Source organism: Rattus rattus, chromosome 6 (genome assembly GCF_011064425.1).
Source record: "Rattus rattus isolate New Zealand chromosome 6, Rrattus_CSIRO_v1, whole genome shotgun sequence".
Classification (NCBI taxonomy): domain Eukaryota; kingdom Metazoa; phylum Chordata; class Mammalia; order Rodentia; family Muridae; genus Rattus; species Rattus rattus.
Window position 1 is genome coordinate 137,222,979 of NC_046159.1, and position 22,143 is coordinate 137,245,121.

The 22,143-nt window shown below is 43.3% G+C and overlaps 1 protein-coding gene and 1 pseudogene across 4 annotated transcripts in view; one reads left to right on the forward strand and one right to left on the reverse strand.

Annotated features, from left to right (window-relative positions):
• Cdk14 (cyclin dependent kinase 14) overlaps nucleotides 1–22,143 on the reverse strand; it is a 475,778-nt gene that overhangs the window by 62,354 nt on the left and 391,281 nt on the right. The window lies entirely within an intron of this gene.
• On the forward strand, nucleotides 1,135–16,394 carry LOC116903641 (annotated as a pseudogene).

The following is a 22,143-nucleotide window of genomic DNA, read 5'->3' on the forward strand; positions in this document are numbered from 1 at the left end:
ACTGAAATAGTCTCTTAAGGCAGAGTGCAAGTTCCTCAACTATATTCTAGGATGAACTTAACACTTGGTCAGATAGTGGGGTAAACCAATAAATTAATAGGAGATATACGCCAGTCATTATTTTAAAAGATATATGGTTTGTATCAGAGAGCAATCAACAGTAAAGCACAACACTGCTTTTTTGGAGCATATGTTCAAATTATAATTATGTGTGCTGTGCTATAGTGAGTCATGATGCAAAAATGTTTATCTAGCTGGTTAAAAGCCAATTCCTAGTCTAAGAAGCTAAGGGCATAAATCAAGAATGTAAGAGATAAAAGAAGTTTAGGCTGGAGGGCAATGGATTTAGCTTTAAGCCTGTTAAATGTTAGGAGTGCCTTCAGGTCAAGGGAGAGGTTGTGTACAGGGCAATGGAATCAGAGATGGGTCATGGGGAAGAATTCCAGACAGGAAGAAATACTTGGAACTCCTCAGCATATATGTGGTAATTGAAAGCAAATGTCAAATACAAGCTACAAAATGCTCATTACATTAATGCTCCCACATACACCAGAACTGTGTCTCTGTGATTCACTGGAATGTTTGGTATCACTTAAGACAAATAAGAAGTGAGCCCATCCTTATCAGTGAGGTCTGTGCTTCTGACGTTGATGATTATAGACAATAATCCTAGAGTTTCTTTTTTGGGATAGGCCCAGACACTACAGCACAAATCTTGCTCATGCATGCCATCTTCTACTGTCAGGCATAAGAACCTCTGTAGAAATAAGAGAAGAAAATAACTGGAGCTCAAAGTTCAAGAACTAGCATTTTCTTACAATATTTACTTGTTCTCCAAAATTATAAACGATTACAAGAATCCTCATGTTTTTGCAGTCTTGTGGTTGCATGAGACTTGGATCTGCTAACATGGAGCTCATGGGCTTCTCTACCAAGAATACCCAGGGCTTCAGGAGAACAAGGACTGCCAGAGTCCTCATTAGCTTGAGATGACCTAGAAGTCCATAACAGAAACTATAGCAGAGGGTGCTTCTGGCCTAAGGGATATGGATAAAACTGGCTCATACAGGCACGAACTAATGGAAGGAGATAGAAATGCTGGGTACTTGCTTCATGTTTTCAGGCTTTATGAGCATGACCATAGTGGAACTATGGACTGTAAGCTAGTGTAGCTGTGAACCTATAGCACATAGTGGGACTTATGAACTGATGACTGTAAGCTAGTGTAGCTATGAACCTACAGCACATAGTGGGACTTATGGATTGATGACTGTAAGCTAGTGTACCTGTGAACCTACAGCACATAGTGGGACTTATGAACTGATGACCGTAAGCTAGTGTACCTGTGAACTTCACCAATTAGAGAACTGAATAACTCATTTTCATCTAAATTATCAAATATCTCTAAAGTAACACTGCTTTGTTGGTCCCACTGGTTCCTCAGTGGGGCATCCTGACTCAGCAAGACTATAGGGCCATCACACACCACACCCTGGACAAGACAGTGAGGAGTGAGAAAAGCCACAGAAAGCTGATCTTTCAAAATGCTTGTCTGGACAGTGTACTCTCCATCTACAATAACGGTCAGGTGGAGATTCGGAACACCTCGTGTTGCCCAGAACTGCACACGGAGTGTACTGTGGGTGGAGAAGATGAAGATGAGAAGGCTCAGGAATCTGCTGGCCTCCAGGAGTGTGGTGAGAAGGAAATCTTGAGAGCACATGGTGGGGTGAGGGGTAGGAAAAAACAGTTACAAGATGGGCTAAGCTAAGGAGAAAAACACAAGTAGCAGAAGCCTGGTACTGAATGCACATTTCTGAGGGAAGTCTCTGGGAATGTAGACTACAGGCTTAAATCAAATAGTTATTGTTTCGGTTTGAATCTAGAACTTCCCTACAGCCTCGGCCTCCAGCTGGTGGTGCTATAGCGTAAGGTTGTGGGAACCTCGGGCCATGGAGCCTGGCATTCAGCTGTAATCTGTCTCTGCCCCCTGCTAAGCCACCTTAGCCACGGAGATGTGATTAGCCTCTCCCTTCCTCCCCTACAGGTGACACTGTCCCTGCTGCCAGTCTCAACCACGTCTAAAACAGCCAGCAAACAGAAGTCTTTCTTTGCTTAAGTTGCTCTGATAGGTATTTTTGTCAGAGTGATAAAAGAATCTAAGAGAGCCATTTTCTATTTATCTTTATCTTAAGCAGTCATAGTCTATTAAAAATCAGGTTAAAACAACCATGTCTGTTTACACTGTTGTGGGCAACAGGACACAGTGGGAAAATGTCTCCCTCATCATTAGCTGTATTCCACCTCTTTAACTTTGAATCACACACAGCGCCCCCTACCACCTGAATTATGCCTTCCCGCCTGTTTGTGTTGGCTTCTATTTTCCACTTGGCCGACTCTAGAATCACCTGGAGACAAATTTTCTGAGCACGCCTGTGAGGCACTGCCTCATCATTAGGTTATGTGAGGTGGGAAGACAACACCCCCATGGCTGGAGACCTAGTTGCATAAGAAGGAGAAAGTGAGTCCCGGACCCATAGCTCTCTGCTCTCTGACTGTGACTGCAGTGTGACCGGCCACATCAGGCTCGGCACGCCATGGTTAATATTCTCTTCCTTAAGTTGTTTATGTCATACCATAACAACTTAACAAGTTTTTTTGTCATAACAACAAAACAAGTAATTAGTATGCTACCTGTAGTCCTTTGACAAGAATGACTTTCATGGGCTCCTATGTTTGAAAGCTTGGTCCTCAGTTGATTTCATTGGGAAAGATTAGGAGATGTGGCCTTGATGGAGAAGGTGCGTGTCATTGGAGGAACTCTGTCAAAAGCCCAGCCCAAGCCCACTCTGTCTATCCGCCTCTGTGTCTGTCTGTCTCTCTTTCTCTCTCTGTGTCTCTCTGTCTGTCTCTGTCTCTGTCTGTCTCTGTCTCTGTCTCTCTCTGTCTCTCTCTGTCTCTCTCTCGCGCTCTCTCTCTCTCTCCCCCCCTTGCTACTTGCGATTCAGATATAAAGCTCTCGGCTACTGATCCAGCATCATGCCTTTCTGCTTCATACGATGATAATCATGGACTAACCCTTTAAAACTGTAAGCAAGACACCAATCCCCCACCCCATTAAATTCTTTTACACGAGTTGCCTTGTTCATGGTGTCTCTTCACAATAATAAATCAGTAACTAAGACACCCCAAATGCAATAATAGGGACACACTGGGTGCTGACCTTCTCTGATAAACAGTAACTGGGAGATGAGTAAGGTGGCCACAGGAGAAGGCTGAGTAAGGAGCTCTTACCTGGTCCACACAAGGTCTTCATGACAAGCTGCGGAAGTACCAGTGTGCCTATGCTCAGTCCTCACTTGCCAAAGGCCTGCATTTAGTCTTTACTCTCAGTGCCGGCATGCATGTTCATGCCTGTTTTATGTGGATTCTTGGCATTGGAACTCAGGCCCTCATGTCTGATCAGTAAGCACTCTTAGCCGTTGAGAGACTTCCTGAGTCTAACCCCCACCTTCTGCTTCCAATGCTAATGGAGGATGATACAATGTGGCCTATAGCAGCCTTCCCACAATGGAAGATGTGAAACCCCAGCTACAAACTGCCTTCGTTGGCACACTGAACGTGACACGGTACTTACTATCTTAAAATGCTAGCCCCTTTTTGATTCTCTTTCAGTTCTTTTGAGAATATTAAGGAGAAAAGCTTCATCTTGCATCTGGGTGTTTGTTTTCACAACCTCCCAGTCACTCCGCTCACATCCCCTGAAGAGGAAGTAGGACTTAGGTTCAAAATCCTGGTGGGTAAGATCAAACTTAATATTACACCTTACTTCCTTTCATTGATTTTTATTTTACTTTACTTTCTACTATGGGAATGCTTAAGGGATTTCTGGTGTGGTGTTTGTTGTTTTTTTTTTTTTTTTTTTTTTTGGAGAGATATGAACAAGAAAAATTACTTGAAATGAGTTTTTAGAAAGGAAAATATTAAACCAAGGAGAGAGGCCATGATGCTACAACAGAGATCTAAGAAACCCAGACAGAAAAGCTGATTGAGGGATTTATTGTCTTAGTGGAGGCGGAAATTGCAACCCTGAACCCATCAACACTGTGGGAGCCCTAGAGAGGTGCCACAGGGTAGGTTGCTTTCAGGACAACATGCTAGCAGGGAACATATTTGGTTCTACCCTCCACACACAGTAAGGAACAGGTGACTGGGACTCCCCCAGAGCAGAGCGAATACATATACAGGTGGAAAACAGAAAGCAGCTTCAATAGATGGTGCTGGTCCGACTGGCTGTCTCTGTAGAAAAATGAAAATAGACCCATATTTGTCACCAAGCACAAAGTTCAAGTCCAAGTGGATCAAGGACCTCAACATAAAACCAGATACAGTGAATCTAACAGAAAAGAAAGTGGGAAAGAGCCTTGAATTCATTGACACAGAGGGAAATTTTCTAAACAGAACTCCAGTGGCTCACGCTCTAAGATCAAGAATTGATAAATGGGACCTCATGAAACTGGAAAGCTTCTGTAAGGCAAAGGACATAGTCAATAAGACAAATCAGCAACCTACAGATTGGGAAAAAGTCTTAACTAACTCCACATCTAATAGAATACTAATATCCAAAATATATAAAGAACTCAAGAAGCTAGCCATCAAAAAAACCAAACAACCCAATCAAAAAATGGGGTATAAAACTAAACTGAGAATTCACAACAGAAGCATCCTGAATGGCTGAGAAGCACCTAAAAAAATCAGAGAAATACAAATCAAAACAGCCATGAGATTCCACCTCACACCAGTCAGAATGGCTAAGATCAAAACCTCAGGTGACAGCACATGTTGTTGAGGATGTGGAGAAAGAGGAACACCCTCCATTGCTGGTGGGATTGCAAACTGGTACAACCACTCTGAAAATCAATTTGGAGACCCAGAAATACCACTCTTGAAAATATACCCAAAAGATGTCCCACCATGCCACAGGGGCATGTGTTCCACTATGTTCATGGCGGCCTTATTTGTGATAGCCTGAAGCTGGAAACAACCCAGATGTCCCACGGCAGCAGAATGGGTACAGAAAATATGGTTCATTTATACAATGAACTACTACTCAGCTATTAAGAACAAGGATATCCTGAGTTTTGCAGGCAAATGGATGGAACTAGGAAATATCATCCTGAATGAGGTAATGCAGACCCAAAAGGATAAGCTGGTATCTTCTCACTAATAAGTGGATATTAGCCAGAAAAAAAGTACAGAATACCCACAGTACAGTGCATAGAACTCAAAAAGGTCAACAAGTGAGGAAGCCTCAGTCCTACTTGGGAGGGAGGGAGAGGGGAGGAAGAGGGGATGGGAGTGGGGAGAGGGGAACATGATCTGGTACTGGGTGAAGGAAAAGGACTGAAGCCCTGAGGGCCAGCAGGAAGAATGGAAACTGGTGACCTTGGGAGGAAGGAGGTTGGGAGGACCCTCTAGAATGTACCAGACATCTGGGAAGCGAGAGACTCTCAGGACACAGTCAGATGGACACTAGTGAAATGACCTACAGTGGGGAGAGGGAACTTGTTGAACACATCTCCAGCAGAAAGACAGGCTATCAAGTGAGGGATGGGTTGCTATCCCACAGTCAAAAACTCTGACTCATAATTTTTCCTGTCTGAAAGAAATGCAGGAATGGAAATGGAGAAGAGCCTCAGGAAAAAAAAGGTCCAGTGACAGGCCCAAAGTGGGTTCCAGATCAAGGGGAGAGACAGCACAATCAACACCATCACTGAGGTTATAGGGCATTCAGAAAAAGGGACCTATCATGACTGCCCTCCAAAAGACCCCACAAGCAGCTGAAAGAGTCAGATGCAGATATGTGGACCCACCAGTGAACAGAAGCTGTGGACCTCTCTGTTGAATTAGGGAGAAGCTGGAGAAGTTGAGGAGGAGGGTAACCCTGTAGGAGGACCAGCAGTCTCAATTAACCTGGATCCCCGACATCTCTCAGACACTGGATCACCAACCAGGCAGCATACACCAGCTGAGATAAGGTCTCCAACACATATACAGCAGAGGACTCCCAGGTCTGGGTTCAGTCAGAGAAGATGCACCTAACCCTCAAGAGACTGGAGGCCCCCGGAAGTGTAGAGGTCTGGACAGGTAGAGGTTGGGGTGGGGACATCCTAGTGTAGCTGGGGATGAGGGAAGGGGAGGAGGTATGGGATGTGGAACAGTTGGTGGACTGGGAGAGGAATAAAGTCCGGAGTGTAAAAGTAAATAAATAAATAAATAAATAAATAAATAAATAAATAAATAAATACGTAAGATGGGACAGGAGTCTCTAAACCATTTTTAACTCCCTTGCTTGCTATTTTTATAAACATCTCAACCACTTTAATGTTATTTCCATTATACTCTCTGATTTTAATTTCCCTGTATTGTCTTAAATCCATCCATTTTTTCCTTCTCTTGGGCACACATTTACTTGCTAAGCACAGCATCTCCCAGGAACCTGTGTGCTATCCTCCTTACCTTATTTCAAGTTATATATCTGTATTCCTAACTGGTCTTTTGAAATCGGACTTGATCAGCTGTTATTCTGTGAGGAAAGTTCTTCCATGATTCAAAGCTTCTTATGTGGCCAAACCTCATCTCGCCTGACACACTTATGCTGCTGGCCGGGGGCCTGCATAACCCCCTTTCCCCTTATGTAATTGTTTACACATTACTTTCCCTTCATGCTCTCCCACTGATCCTTCAGTGCCTGCATCTGGCTTGTTCTCCCCCTAACCACAACTTTCCCACATGCAGTTCTGAAGCCTGGACATCTGTGCCCTCTCCATGTAATTAGCTGCTAATTAATTTTTCAGTTCTGTGTTGAAACCTCATTCTTGGGTCAAGTCCCACGACCTGCGTGCTAGGACAGGCTTCCTGTCCTACACAGCTGAGCGCCACAGTTTCAGTCACTGGTTAAATTTTAGTAGTTGTTTACTTTGCACTCAGTGATTCCTTTTTTAAGTTTGTTTTTTACTTCCGTATTTCTTTTACTTATCAAAGTCTACAGCATAAAGTAGGCACTTAGTACCTGTTGAATAACTGTACAGACTTAAAAAGATCCTTATGAGCGACCAACTGGTATCAGGGAGAGCCGGTGACTGGACTTAGTCTTCCTCAAAGTAAAGAATGTGCTTCCTGTATTCAAGGTGTATCTTTCCCATACTGTTTAACTCTGGACTCCTAAAGAACAGAAATGAGTGCTCGGGGTTCTTTCTAAGAACCAGACAGCAAGGGGACTGAAGTAGAAGATTGTGTACAGGGCTACAGGAAAGAAGGTTTGCTGTCTGTGCAAACCTTTCCACAAGAGCATTGACTATCTGGCTCCTGAGTGTCAGCGCCATGTGGAATGCAGGACACTGTCACTAAGACTGTCCCTTTCCAATAGATGAGGCCACCGTTTCCTATAAAACTACTCTAAACTTGACAAAGTTCATTCTGTGAAAAACTAGTTAATTAAAGTTTTATGCAAAATGCAAATGAAATTGGTCCTCTTTCAGAATTGAGCAGAAAGGAGACACACTGCAACTTGTGCAGGGTATATTAACTATAGCCACGCATTAGCATAATTACTTGTTTATTTTTAGTTTTATTTTCTTGGGTATATTATGTATCCCCCCCCCCTTAGGAGACACCCATATCTGGCCACGGCCAGCAAGCACTTCTTGGCATCAGCCAACAGTGACTGGGTTTGGTGGCTGCATATGTGATAGATCCCCAGGAGGGGCAGTCTCTGGATGACCTTTTCTTCAGTCCTTGCTCCACTCTTTGTCCCTGTATTTCCTCCCACGAGTATTTTGTTCTCCCTTCTAAGAAGGACTGATGCATCCCCATTTTGATCTTCCTTCTTCTTGGCTTCATATGACCTGTGATTTCTTTCTTAGGTATTCCAAACTTTTAGGCTAATATCCAATTATCAGTGAGTGCATACCATGTGTGTTTTTTCTGTGATTGGGTTACCTCACTCAGGATGATATTTTCCAGTTCCATCCATTTGCCTATGAATTTCATAAAGTCATTGTTTTTGATAGCTGAGTAATATTCCATTGTGTAATGTACCCACATCTTCTGTATCCATTCCTCTGTTGAAGGGCATCTGGGTTCTTTCCAGCTTCTGGCTATTATAAATAAGGCTGTTATGAACATAGTGGAGCATGTGTCCTTGTTGTATGTTGGGGCATCTTTTGGGTATATGTCCAGGAGAGATATAGCTGGGTCCTCAGGTAGTTCAATGTCCAATTTTCTGAGGAACCTCCAGACTGATTTCCAGAATGGTTGTACCAGTCTGCAATCCCACCAACAGCGGAGGAGTGTTCCTCTTTCTCCACATCCTCACCAGCATCTGCTGTCATCTGAGTTCTTCATCTTAGCCATTCTAATTGGTTACTTTCAGAGATAGATTTTTCTAGGGTGTAGTTTCCCTCCTTGTGTTGGAGTTTTGCATCTATTATCCTTTGAAGGGCTGGATTTGTGGAATGCTATTGTGTAAATTTGGGCTAACTAGTGAATTGGAAGTCAAGGGTTACAAAAGGCCTTGTGTGGATCCATCTCTGGTTGTGAATTTTAGGTCTACTGGAGAGGACTGAGCACCTGAATAAGGAAGATGGTCTTAATAGTCAAGAGTTGATCCCTCTACTTTCTGTCTGTGTCCAGAAATGACCCTGTGCCACAGCTCTCTGTGTCCAGATACCTCGGGGAGAAAGCTGGTCTCCCAGGAGTGCTGAAACACCTCAGAGCACAGGTGAAACCACCATTTCTGCTCACATTCCTGGCCCAGGAGAAACCCGACTGGAGCCCTCAAGACACAGCATTCTGGGACAGGATCCTTCTGGTTTCCGTCTGTGCCCGGAACTGACCCTGTGCCAAGTGCTCTGTGCCCAAATCTTGCTGGGAGAGAGTTGGTCTCCCAGGAGTGCTGACACACCTCAGAGGACAGGTGAGACCACCACTTCTGCTCCTAAGCCCACCTGGAGCCCTCAGGACATGGGAGATGAGGAGCAGTCTGAGACAGGATCCTTCCAGTTTCTGCCTCCAACTGGAGCTAACCTTGTGCCACAGCTCTCTATGCCTGGATCCCCTCAGGAGAGAGCTGGTCTCTCAGGAGTGCTGACACACAGACTTATAGGAGGCTCAAGCTACTGTCAGAGACAGCAAGATCAACAAACCCCAGAGATAATCAGATAGTGAGAGGTGTACCACACAAACACCGATTCAGTTAAATGGGGATGGTTTATTGAATGCAAACCCCAAGATTGATCAACCAGTGCAACAGCTCAAAACTGTGTACTGGACATTTCTTAGGGCCAGCTCAGTGCAAAACCCACAAGCGCTCATCCACAAGTGCTGGAAATGCTGCACTACGAGGTCCCAGATTCAAAGCCACTTAAGACATAATAGTTCATATTTACCTTGAATTTTATGTGTCCTATGTGAAGCATATAGTTGTGGAAATTCATAAGATTAACCAACCTCATCACATACAGAACGTAACAGGATATGTCGTCACATCACCCTGCTCTGAGTCATGGTTTCGATTTTCAATCCATGATGTGGAGGCATATAACAGCAACAATATGAAATAGCTGGCTGGCATGTAACAATTTTACTACGGTTAGGCCAGGAGGGCAAGACTCATCAGGAGGGAATTCGTGTCATTAGAAAGGATGTGTGAATGGCCTTCCCATTCTTAGAAAAGGTCCATGGCTTCAACAGGAGCTGTTAAGATGGGGAAGAGATAATGTGTCCCTTACCTGAAATGAGGGGCCTCAGCAGTGCTGTGCACCTGCTCAGTGCCCATTCAACCTCACTGTGTCCCTGCAGAGGAACTCAAAATATGCCCCCACCTGCCTGCAAGCCACTTCTAGGCAAAGAAAGACCAGGACAGAGTGCTGGTTTCCCACTCCTCAGTTATGCAGTATTTTCCTGTCAATTACTTGTATGCACAAATACAGTCTGGTTACTTATTATTGATACATGGACCTTATTACTGAGGGCAGCAGTTGATTGACTACTTCTAATTCAATAAAAAATTAGAATTTGGCCCATGGGGAAATTTATCATCTCGAATGGTGGAGCATGAATTCTGCCCTTTACTAAACTCAGAAACATGGGAGTGCAAGAAAGATGTATGGATAAATGGACAACCAGGTTCACATTGTGTCAGCTTCATTTAACCTAAGGACAAAGAAGTAGAGCTTCTCTCATGGCTTCTGTCTACCCATTGAAAGGATCCCTGGGGTTTCACCTCAGTACTTGATACTTCTTGCTGGGGCGGCAACACTCAGGGAAGCTTGGAATTGTCATAGGCACAGTATCATGCTAGATATGCTGAGTGGATATTACTCAGTGGTTCAGATGCTGGTCCCCACTTTCATTGTTCTTAATGCAGAGCGAAGGAAAGACAGATCAAGGTCTTAGGATAGAAAGATCATTTCCAGTTGTTTTCTATCATTCCAGAATGAAAGACTGGTAGGGAGAGAATGGCAAGAAGTCAAGAATTGGTAGGTGAGGCCTTGGATGTAGGCTATGTATCAGTTTTGTTTTTAGACAGGGTTTCAAATATCCCATGTTGCCCTCTACCTGGCTTGCCAGGCTAGTTTTGAGATCAGATAATCCTGCTTCCACTTTCCAATAGCCAGGCTTACAAGAGTGGCCTCCAAGGACTGTGAGTCCTAATGTTGATATATGTACCCCCTAACTATACCTAGCCATTTTGTTCCATATTCGCCAGCTATTTCAGATTGTTGCCATGATATGCCTGCCAATCACTGACACAGAAATATAACTTCACCCAGAGCAAGGTCATGGTGATTACATCCTCTTATGCTCTGTGTGTTCTGTATGATGCTTGTTAAACTTAACAACGTTCCACAAAGCTTTATGCAGAACCCATCAAATTAAGGATCACAATGCACTGTTATATCTAAAATGGCCTAATCAGAACCGACCACTGGACAGGAGTCCTGCAACTTCATATGAGCTACTTGTGCTTTTTCTGGTTTTCCTTTTTCATTCTTTCCATTTTTTTCTGTTTTTTGCTTTATAGGTAGACAAAAAAAGAAAGAAAAAAGGAAAGAGAAAAAGATGCTTGGGCCATGGTTACACCCGCAAATATGAGCTCTCAGTATTAGTGTATGCATTCAATAAACCATCCCAATTGAATGATGAAGGTATCTCTGTGGTGACTCCTAACCAGAACAGAAGATGCTAGGCTCTTGCTCTGTCAACTGAGTTATGCCTATAGCATTGTCTTACACCTTCTGCCTGCACCCCCACCTCTGTTTTTTTTTTTCCAGATGGAATCTCATGGTACAGTTCACAAAGGCGTGTAAGCAATCCTGATTTGGTGACATTTGCAGAGAAGAGAGTCCCATACTCAGCCTGAGGGTGTTTTCATTGGTAGCTCCAATATTTGTTTCTTCTGCCAACAGATTTCCAGACTGTTGCCGGCACCATGATGAGTGCAACTATCTTCCCTAACGAATCTTGGGGTAACTGTCAAATGCTAAGCACAAGGCTTCATGATTGTACCCTTAACACTCACCCACATAGCAACCTACCCTGCAGGCTATTCCTGGATGTGATTTCCTGCACCTGTACATGATGAGACAGGAGAAGTTTGTGGCTGCATATTCAAACAGGTGTGATTTGTCAGTAGTTTTTAATGGTTAGTATTGCTAAATGACAAACATTTGAATTGGGTTAAAACATTTTGTGCAGGGTTTGGACAGAAATCTCTTATTTAGATACATAGAAATTACTTAGGTGTTTCCATTCAAGCCTAGAGCAAACTCTGGCATTGAAAGCAGGAGGTACCCAGTGGCTATGCCCCAGGAGAGTCTCCTGGAAAGGGCCCCTCAGTTTCTGGTCAGTACAGGGAGAACATAGCAGGGAGGCAAAGTCTGTTCCATATGACATCAGCACTTCCTTCTTGAACATTCTATTTTCTCCTGGAGAGTTCTTGGCATCTCCTGTGATGTCACCAGTGTTGTAGTAACAAGCAGTGTAGGAAGGCCTCTCAGTCACTGTGTAGAGGATAAATACACAGGCATCTTGGCCTGACTGCAGAGAGTGACGGTAGATAGTGGAGAGAGTAGAGTGAGGGCAGAGGAAGGTGGACTTTCAATGGAGAAATGAAGGAGGAAGGAGGTGGTCGTGGGGAATGTGGAGTAAGTCCTGGGCAGTGTATGTTGAGCTTCCTGTCAGGGGTGGGCTTGAGGTGGCCTTTCTAGCAATGGGGCAGAGAACTGGAGCCTCTGCAAAGCAAATGAATTTCTATGATCATCACAATTCCTGAAAGTCAAGGATTTTGGAACATTACTTTCTCCATCCCCAAAAGAAGGATATGGCAAGGACAGAGCTGTTATTCTATGAACTCCTTTACCTTTACTGTGCATTGCTGATGTTAAATGGGATATAGTGAGACCATCAGGAGTCATGGAGGGTCCCGCTTATTCAAATTGAGGGCAGGACATCAATGCACTTGACTCCCATTGCTTCTTTAAAATCATTGGCTATCTGACAGTAGTAACTTTACATTCTGAGTACCGCTCTTGGAAATGACCTTACATTCTCAGAACTCCTCTGACCTCCTCTCCCTGGCAGTGCCAACCATAGCTGTCTTTATCAGCAGATGTGGGAGGTAGGCATTCCTCTACGGTAGCTAAACTTAGAACAGGTGGTAGAGCAAGACACAGACTGGATCCTACTGGTACTTCTGTGGTGTTTGGTGTTTCAGTACTGGAAATTGATAAGTCTGTTGACCGTGTTCTCCCCCTGAATGGCTTTTTAATCCAAAGTTATGGGCCTAGAGTAACAGGGCAGGAGATCTGAGCATCCGTGAGCACTCAAGTACTTAGTGCATTTATCATCTGACTTCTGAAACCACAGAATGAGGGCTCTGAAGCCAACCTGCACCCTGGGCAGTTGATGATAATCCTGGAGTAGCCATCTCTGTGGTCCTCGTAAGCATGGGTAGGGAAGGAGAGGAAACAGCTGGCTGCTCATGTCTCCTGGTCTCTGTAGAGTGATGGGACAGCTGAGATCCCCAGGCATCTCCAACCTGAACCAAACTTTGTGGTCACACTCGGTTCCAGGCCTGTTCTGCTTCTCTTTGGGCCTCGGTGTGGCCTATCTAGAGTCTATGAATTCTCCTGATGCAGGTTCACATGAGTTCTTCTCCCTACAGGGGGTGTCAGACAGACATCGACCCCTGCAACTGTCCTAAGCCAGAAGCAGTACAAGAAGGAAGAGGAGAGGATTATTAGAGAGCTCCAGCTTGCTACTCAGGAGAGAAATGAGCTGAGAGATCGCCTGATCTATATAACAGAGGGATCCATGAACAAGAGGTATGCATTGCTCCAAACCCTGTGGTGTCAGTCACGGGCCTGCACTGTCACCCTCATCCTTTTAAGTTGGTGGGATCTTGTAAGCTGTGCCTCCAGAATGTCCCTGTGCTCAACGTCATTTTTCCAAAATACTTCTCAGGGGGGTGGCAGAACCTGCCGCTTGGTCAGGAGTGAGAAGGGAAATACATTCTTCTGCTTCCTCCATTTGAAAAACTGCACTTGTGGTTTGAGCGAAGAATTCAGGGTAGAGGCAGTGAAGAGTGGGGTCCCAGTGTGCATTTGGAAAGCCCTTGACAGGTGGTGGCTCTGTGAGGTTCTAGGCACTGAGAGTTTGTGAGTCTTTGTACTTGCCTGACAGGGGACTGAGTGCTGGAAGAGCCTGGCAGCAGCCTGAGGGGCCTGGTCCCAACTGTTCATCTCAATGCTTGGCTAGAAGGCCTGAGGCTCAGGCCTGTTCCTTCTTGTCTGTGTGCATTATAATGTGAGACAGTAATGTTGCCTGTATTCCTTCTCATTCTCACTGTGCTCTCTGTACCCATATTTGTCTCTCTTTCTGATTCTGTCACTCTGTTGACTTGTTTGTGTGTCCCATTCAGTGTGTCTCTGTGAGCACATATGCACATGCCTATGTACACCTTTTATATGTTTGTAAATTCCTCCACACTTGGAATCTACGGGTCTGTTTTGACCTGTTTAATAGTTCCATGGTGATGCAAATGCTGAGTTTTGGAGCCCAACTTTAAACAGCACAGTTCTTTACCTATGTGGTCACATTTGTCTGTACACTTGTATACCTTGGGCAGAGTATAAAGCTATGGCAAATCTGCTCTCAGCTCCAGCATTATGTGTAATGTCTGTCTCTACGGTGTTAGTTATCCAGGATGTAAATTCCTGTTGTGAAAACAGGAAAAATGAAATCCCAGGTTTCTGGTGGACAAAGAGCTGTGGCCTAGGCTCTTGAGAGCATACCTTGTTTGACTGCCCATCCAGCCCTCCTGAGTGAACAAAGGGATCCAGGGCAACCACCATCTGGATTCCCAGCTTCTGGTGTCTTGGGCCCGGAATAACAAGTTTCCAAAGCTGAAGAAGATCCCATTCTGTAGAATTCAGAAGGTTTTCCTCCAGGGCTGGGGTAGTACAGTGCCCATCCTATGTTCATGGATTCCTAAGAGCCCGTGTTCATTGAGATTTATCTTCCTGTGTCCAGGCCCTACTTCAAGCCAAACCCATTTTATGAAAAATTGAAGAAAAAGGAGAAGGAGGTCATGTCGTTACTACACAACTTAAGGACGGAGAACCCTGACATGACTGAGAACTTGCAGGAGCTCAAGAAGGAGATGAACTTCTATCGGTCAGTACTGGTCAGAAAGGACGCCACTTGTGCAATGGCCATGTCTGTCTGTCTGTCTGTTCTGGATTGGAGAGTCTGCAGCTCTGGTTGCATCCCTTGGCTGTTTAACCATCAGTGTGACTTGGGCCCTTGGATTCTGTTTTCAGTCACGTAAGAGACTGTTACAGTCCCAGCATTCTCAAGGCATCTTCAGTAGGACAGAACAGTGATTCAGACCGTGAGAGGTCTATTGTGTAGCCCTGGGCCTCTGGGATCAGTCAGGGTTTTACAGAGTTGAGTGTGATGGCAGACGTGGATGGAATGACCTCCCCTTGGTCCTACTGGCATAACCTGGAGGTTATTTGCCCCCTACTTATCGATGTTGCCCGAACACATTGGGCTGCAAAGGATAGGTGCAAATCCATTTTTCTTTGGGAGGGACATGGACCCTTATTGGTGTTTGGGCTAGAGAAATGATTTATTTTTCCCTGAATTGGCTGATTGCTATTTGTGCGGCTATGATGGGTGTATTGACATGTATTGTATTGACTCTTTATGGGTAGCTGCGTCCTGGTGGCGTTAGTGGGACTTGGTAGAAGGAATGGGTGGAAGAAACTGCAGGATCTAACTATGCAGAGTGTGTTTCCAGTAACCTGCACAGCCGGATCATCCTGGAGAAGACTCTTATGAAGAAGAAGTTGGTCAAACTGAAGCAGGAGAACAAGGGGGTACAGCTAGATGGTGCAGTCCTACAGAAATACTTGTTCCACTTGAACATGAATGATAAAGACGGACAGGAGAAGACCAGCACCCTTCAGACCCAACAACATCAGGTAGGGACAAGAAGCTTAGGCAGATTAACAATGTCTGATACCATTTGCCCATCTGATGAAAATTTGCTTTCTCCTTCCACCTTTCTAATTTACACCCAACCAGACCACTACCTCATGTAATGTAGTTGTTCATTGCTCTGCCAATGTACATGTGTTCTGGGAAGTTAGCGTCTTGTGAGAAACTGAATAATTGGCCAGTGCACCTTGCTGCTCTGCTTGAAGCTGCAGTACAGTAATGGTGACAGATGAATAACATGTCACATTCCTGCATGTCCTCCTGATAGGTGGGATGCTATGCAGATTTTTGAGTGAGTTATGGGTCCTGAGAAAGGGGTCATGCAGGGGTCATGTGCCATCCCAGTTGCAAGCACCCAGTGGGGATAAGAACCAAGTGCAAATGTCATAGGAGTGTTTGTCATTGTCTTTAAAATGGGTGGCATGTGGTCTTCTCCCTTCTTCCTGCAACCCAGTGAGTTTTCCTCCAATTGCCCTGTTCTTGGTTTGCACTGATAGCAGCCGAGTAGGAGCCTGTCTGCCCAGGTTTCTGTGAGCCTTGCTGGAGATTGACATGCCTGAAGAGTTAGCCGCAATGATTCAGTTAAAAGATCAATGTCGCCTGTCCGATACAGCTGAGACAGTAGTTGAACCGGCATGTGTGTCACCACCAAACCTCTGTCTTAATAGATGCCTTCCTCTCCCAGTTCTAAGAAACTGCAAGAGAGCTGCAACTGGACACATCCCAGGAAAAGAGCCCCCTGAAGACTGAGTTGCTTTTTCAGGAGACCCCTGCTAAAACCCTCCAGAACACCCACAAATTCCTTGGATGAATATTCTTCCTCTTAGTTCATTTACTCAAACTCTCAGTTTATGCAGTCATTGAGCTAGCCTGGCTGATTCAGCTCTTAATACCTTTCCTGGCTGGACAGTACCCCTTGAGAAAGAACTGAGGCGACTGCCTTGCCACCAAGTGTCCAAGAAGATTAACAGGCAGTAGGTCTATGCTGCTGAATGAGAAGTGAGAGAATTCTGCTTAGCAATATTATCTGTTAGGGTTCTAGGGTTTTGGTTGACGTTTTGCTTTTTGTTTTTTTTTTTTTATGTTTTGGGAAGTTTATTCTTCTAGTTACTTTTTTCATTTTCGGTAATACTTTTAACTTTTTATATTAAGTGTTTCTCTTTAAGAAGTTGTATCTCTTATGAATAAAAATTGGTTTGTAACTCTTGAATTTTTTTTGCTCTCCTCCTAAAGTCTTCCTTTAATGCAATGCTTGTACCCCCCCCCTTTTTTTTTTGAAAAGCCGGGCAATAAGTTCCATCGAGTTCTTAAAGGGATCCACAGATTATTTTTCCAATAAAGTTTGTAGGGTGTGAAATAAGAGATAGTTACTGGTAACTATACTAATGAAGTAGGGTAAGAGTATAAGAATCCTTTAGTAATGGACAGACCAATAGCAGACAAAACACACAATCCCATCAGTGCTGGTGATGGCTGGAGGAAGCTTGCAGCATCTGAAGTTTTGCAAAGCTTAGCAGTATTTTCCAGACACAACAGAATGATTATTTTTCTTTACACTTCCTCTAGTTATTTTAGATTTGTGTTTTAGCCTGCACAAACATGAATTATTTTGGTTAATATATCTGTACCGTGGGGAGGGTCATGGATAGGCCCCAAACCATTGCAGAGGTGGATGTAAGTACTAGAGGATGGAAGTCTGAGGACCACCTAGGCAGGGACGAAATGGAATCTGGACAAGATGTGGTTATCTTGGTCACTTCAGGTGACACTTACAACTCTAGCACTTGACAAGCTGAGGCAGGAGGACCATCAGTTCAGTGCTGGCCTAGACTTTGTAGAGAGGTCAGGACTACACACGAAGACTCCGTCTCAAAGAAATGAAACTGCTATAAGTGATAGGCACGTAGTAATTTTGCATAGTTATGGGTACAAGGGACATTTCAATCCATGTATCCGTAATTAGTAACTGATCCATATATCTCCCTCAAACATTTATTATTTCTTGGTGTTGGAGACATTAGAAAACCTCCTGACTACTTTGCTTTCCTTTGCTGTTATTTTATTGAGTCTGAATCTCATGTTGCCCAGTCCAGCCTCAAACTTGATACACAGCTGAAGCCATCCTTGAACTCCTGATCTTCCTGACTCTACCACCACCCTGTTAGGATTCCAGAGGTTCCTGACCCTTGTGTGATTTTTCTGGAGGAGGAATGTGAACAAACATTTATTTACTCCAGATAGGGGAGGCCACAGTAACAGTTCTCCAAGTGTCTACTGGCACATTAATGAATACATTAGATTTATTTACAGGCTGGTTTTATTGATTTTTTGTATAGTTCTTTTTGTTTCTACTTGGTTGATTTCAACCTTGAGTTTCATTATTTCTTGCTGTCGCTTCCTCTTGTGTGTATTTGTTTCTTTTTTTTCTAGGCCTTTTAGGTGTGCTGTCAACCTAGTAGTGTTTGCTGTTTGGAGGCACTCAGAGCTATGTGTTTTCCTCTTAGCACTGCTTCCATTGTATCCCACAAATTTGGGTACATTGTGCCTTCATTACCATTAAATTCTATAAAATCTTTAATTTCTTTATTTCTTTCCTTATCAAGTTGTCCTTGAGAAGAGCATTGTTCAACTTCCATGTTTATGTGGGCTTCCTGTTGTTTTTTCTTGTTACTGAAGACTAGTCCATGGAGATCTGATAGGATGACTGGGATTATTTCAATCTCCTTGTATATATTGAGGCCTGTTTTGTGACCAATTATATGGTCAGTTTTGGAGAAGTTATCATAAGGTGATGAGAAGAAGGTATATTCTTTTTCTTTAGGATGAAATATTCTATAGATGTCTCTTAAATCCACTTGGTTCATTACTTCTGTTAGTTTCACTGTGTCTCTATTTAGTTTCTGTCTCATGATCTGTCCATTGATGAGAGTAGTGTGTTGAAGTCTCCCACTATTGTTGTGTGAGGTGCAATGTGTTATTTGAGCTTTATTTAGTAAAGTTTCTTTCATGAATATGGGTGCCCTTGCATTTGGAGCACAGATGTTCAGAATTGAGAGTTTATCTTGGCAGATTTTTCTTTTGATGAGTATGAAGTGTCCTTCCTTAACTTTTTTTGAGAACATTTGGCTGAAAGTCGATTTTATTTTATATTAGAATGGCTACTCCAGCTTCTTTCTTGGGACCATTTGCTTGGCAAAATGTTTACTCTTAGGTAGTGTCTTTGTCACTGAGATACATTTCCTGTATGCAGCAAAATGCTGGGTCCTGTATACATATCCAGTCTGTTAGTCTATGGATTTTTAAATTGGGGAATCGAGTCCGTTGATGTTAAGAGATATTAAGGAATAGTGATTGTTTACTGTTACTTTTGTTGTTTGAGGTGGAATTATGTTTGTGTGGCTATTTTCTTTTGGGTTGGTTGTAAGAAGATCGCTTTCTTGCTTTTTATACAGTGTAGTTTCTCTCCTTGTGTTGGAGTTTTCCATCTATTATCCTTTGTAGGGATAAATTTGTGGAAAGATATTGTGTAAATTTAGTTTTGTCATGGTATATCTTGGTTTCTCCATCTATGTTAATTGAGAGTTTTGCTGGATATAGTAGCCTGGGCTGGCATTTGTGTTCTCTTAGGGTCTTTATGACATCTGCTCAGGATCTTCTGGCTTCCATAGTCTCTGGTGAGAAGTCTGGTGTAATTCTGACAGGTCTGCCTTTATATGTTAGTTGACTTTTTTCACTTACTGCTTGTAATATTCTTTGTTTTTTGTATTTGGTGTTCTGACTATTATGTAACAGGAGGAATTTCTTGTCTGGTTCAATCTGTTTGGAGTTCTGCAGGCTTTTTGTATGTTTATTGGCATCCCCTTCTTTAGGTTAAGGAAGTTTTCTATAATTTTGTTGCAGATATTTACTGGCTCTTTGAGTTGGGAATCTTCGTTCTCTTCTATATCTATTATTCTTAGGTTTGGTCTTTTCATTATGTCCTGGATTTCCTGGATGGTTGGGGTTAGGAACTTTTTGCTTTTTTCATTTTCTTTGATTATTGTGCCAATGTTTTCTATGGTATCTTCTGCCCCTGAGATTTTCTCTTCTATCTCTTGTATGCTGTTGGTGATGCTTTTGTCTATGACTCTTTATCTCTTTCCTAGGTTTCCTATTTCCAGGGTTGTTTTCCTTTGGGCTTTCTTTATTGTTTCTATTTCCATTTTTAAATCCTGTATGGCTTTTTTCAATTCCTTCACCTGTTTGGTTGTGTTTTCTTGTAATGCTTTAATGGATTTTTGTGTTTCCTCTTTCAGGGCTTCTACTTGTTTACCTGTGTTGTCCTGTATTTCTTTAAGGGAGTTATTTATGTCCTTCTTAATGTCTTCTATCATCATCATGAGATGTGATGTTAAATCCAACTCTTGCTTTTCCAGTCTTTTCTAGTATTTTCTGTGGTGGGAGAACTGGGTTCTCATGATGCCAAGTAGTCTTGGTTTCTGTTGCTTAGGTTCTTGTGCTTGCCTTTCCTCATCTGGTCATCTCTGATGTTTGTTGATCTTGCTGGCTCTGACTGGAGCTTGTCCTTCCTGTGGGACTGTGACCTTGTGAGCCTGTGATCTTTGGAGTGAGAGAGTTCCTGGTGGACTAGCTCTCTGTAGGCAGGTTTTGTGTCCCAGAGCTATGGGACAGCCCAGGCTCTGAGTGCAGATTGCATAATTACTTGCTATTCACAGATGTAACTTACTGCCCCTGAGAAACTCAGTAAAGGTTACAGAGCTAGAAAATGGTTCAGTTGAAGAGCAGACCACTTGGCTAGAAAGGCAAGGGTATTAAGAGCTGCACTTCCTAGCTCCCAGGGGACCAGGGAGTCATGAGGAATAACCTTGTCATTCTTTCCCTTTTAACACACACACATATGTGAAAATGTGTCTCTGTGTGTATGTATAGTGTGTGTATGTGTGCATATATATATGTACATATATATATATATGCATCTTCAGCCATTTTATCAGTGACTTGACAGGGACATAGAGGAACTGTGTAGCTGGTCTCTGCTACTTTGTAGCTTCTTCCTTTTTTCTACCTTACCACTTGATTTTATTCCCTAATGCTAGATAGTAGAGAAACAAGGATAGAGGCGAAAGAGATCTCTGTATCTAACTTATTTCCTTTTGTCTTTTTTTTTCTTTGACTATGGATACTAACAAACCTCAACCAACCTCCTTTAATGACCCACAACCACCTACCCTGCCTCTTGGGGCCGGAGCATTTATGTATCCTCTGAAATGTTCCCAGAATTCCAAACGAATACAAGAAAGTTAAGATATCGATTGTTGGGTCAGTTGATAACTCCCAGTCAGTGGGCTAGAAGACTCACTCACTTACTGGGTTTTTTTTTAAAGCAAACAGCTTTGGTGGAAAGGTTTAGAGACAAGAAGCTGTGGTTGACCTAAGCCAACAGTCAGCAAAAAGCCTACTCAGTCACACTCCAATAGCCAACAAGAAATGGTTTCCAACAACCACATGAACTTGGATGTCTACCCTTATCCAGTTACCTTAGCTAAACTTGCAAGCCCCAGCAGATTCCCAGACTGCATCTCTGTGAGATCACAAAGCAGAGGAAACATCTTGTACAAGTCTGGAAACTCCCAACCCACAGAAATTTTGAGGCAATAAGCATGCATTGATTTGGTAAGGTTTTGATAACACAGGAAAGAAGAGCTCACAAGCTCTTCTGTGGCTGGCATGAGGAATGGTATGTCAGTAGCAGATACTGCACAGGAAAATGACTGAAAAGAGAGAAGGCAGGCGTCAATGGAAAGAACCCTGAAGGCCAGAGGATGGTGGGTCCACATGACAGCATAGGGAACGTTTACACTTGCTGAGAAAGAGTGGTTTGGGCTATTTCCTATAAGAGATGAAAAACCACATTGTTCACTAGAGGAGACAGACTTAAGCTGAGGCAAAAGAAAAGAATCAATGGTGTGAGGTACTCGTAAGAACAAAGAAATGAGAAAGGCTGTACAAAATGCAATGGGATGCTTAGGAGAGGTAAGAGTTGTAAGAGGTGTGTGATCTCAGTTTGCATTGACACGGAGTAAAGAGCAAAGTCTACCTCCAGGACCTAACACTACGGCATACAGTCTGGATGGTATATACAGTCTGGATGGTATATACAGTCGGGATGGTATATACAGTCTGGATGGTATATACAGTCTGGATGGTATATACAGTCTGGATGGTATATACAGTCTGGATGGTGTATACAGTCTGGATGGTGTATACAGTCTGGATGGTATATACAGTCTGAATGGCATGACTCTTGTTTTATTTAGCTATAATTAAAACTTGATACACAGACAAGAGTATGTTAATAAACAAGGGTGACCAATTAAAAAGAAACCAGAGGCTTTCCGTCACCGAGGCGTTCCTCCCTCACTTGCTAAACAGTAATAACGCCCATTGTTTTGCAGGAGACCGGCAAAGCATATGGATATTATTAGAAAGTTTACAGGAGCTAGACAAGCAAAACACAATGTGTGTTTGCATGTGCACTTATCTACGTCTTGTGTGTGTGAGTGTGTGTGTGTGTGT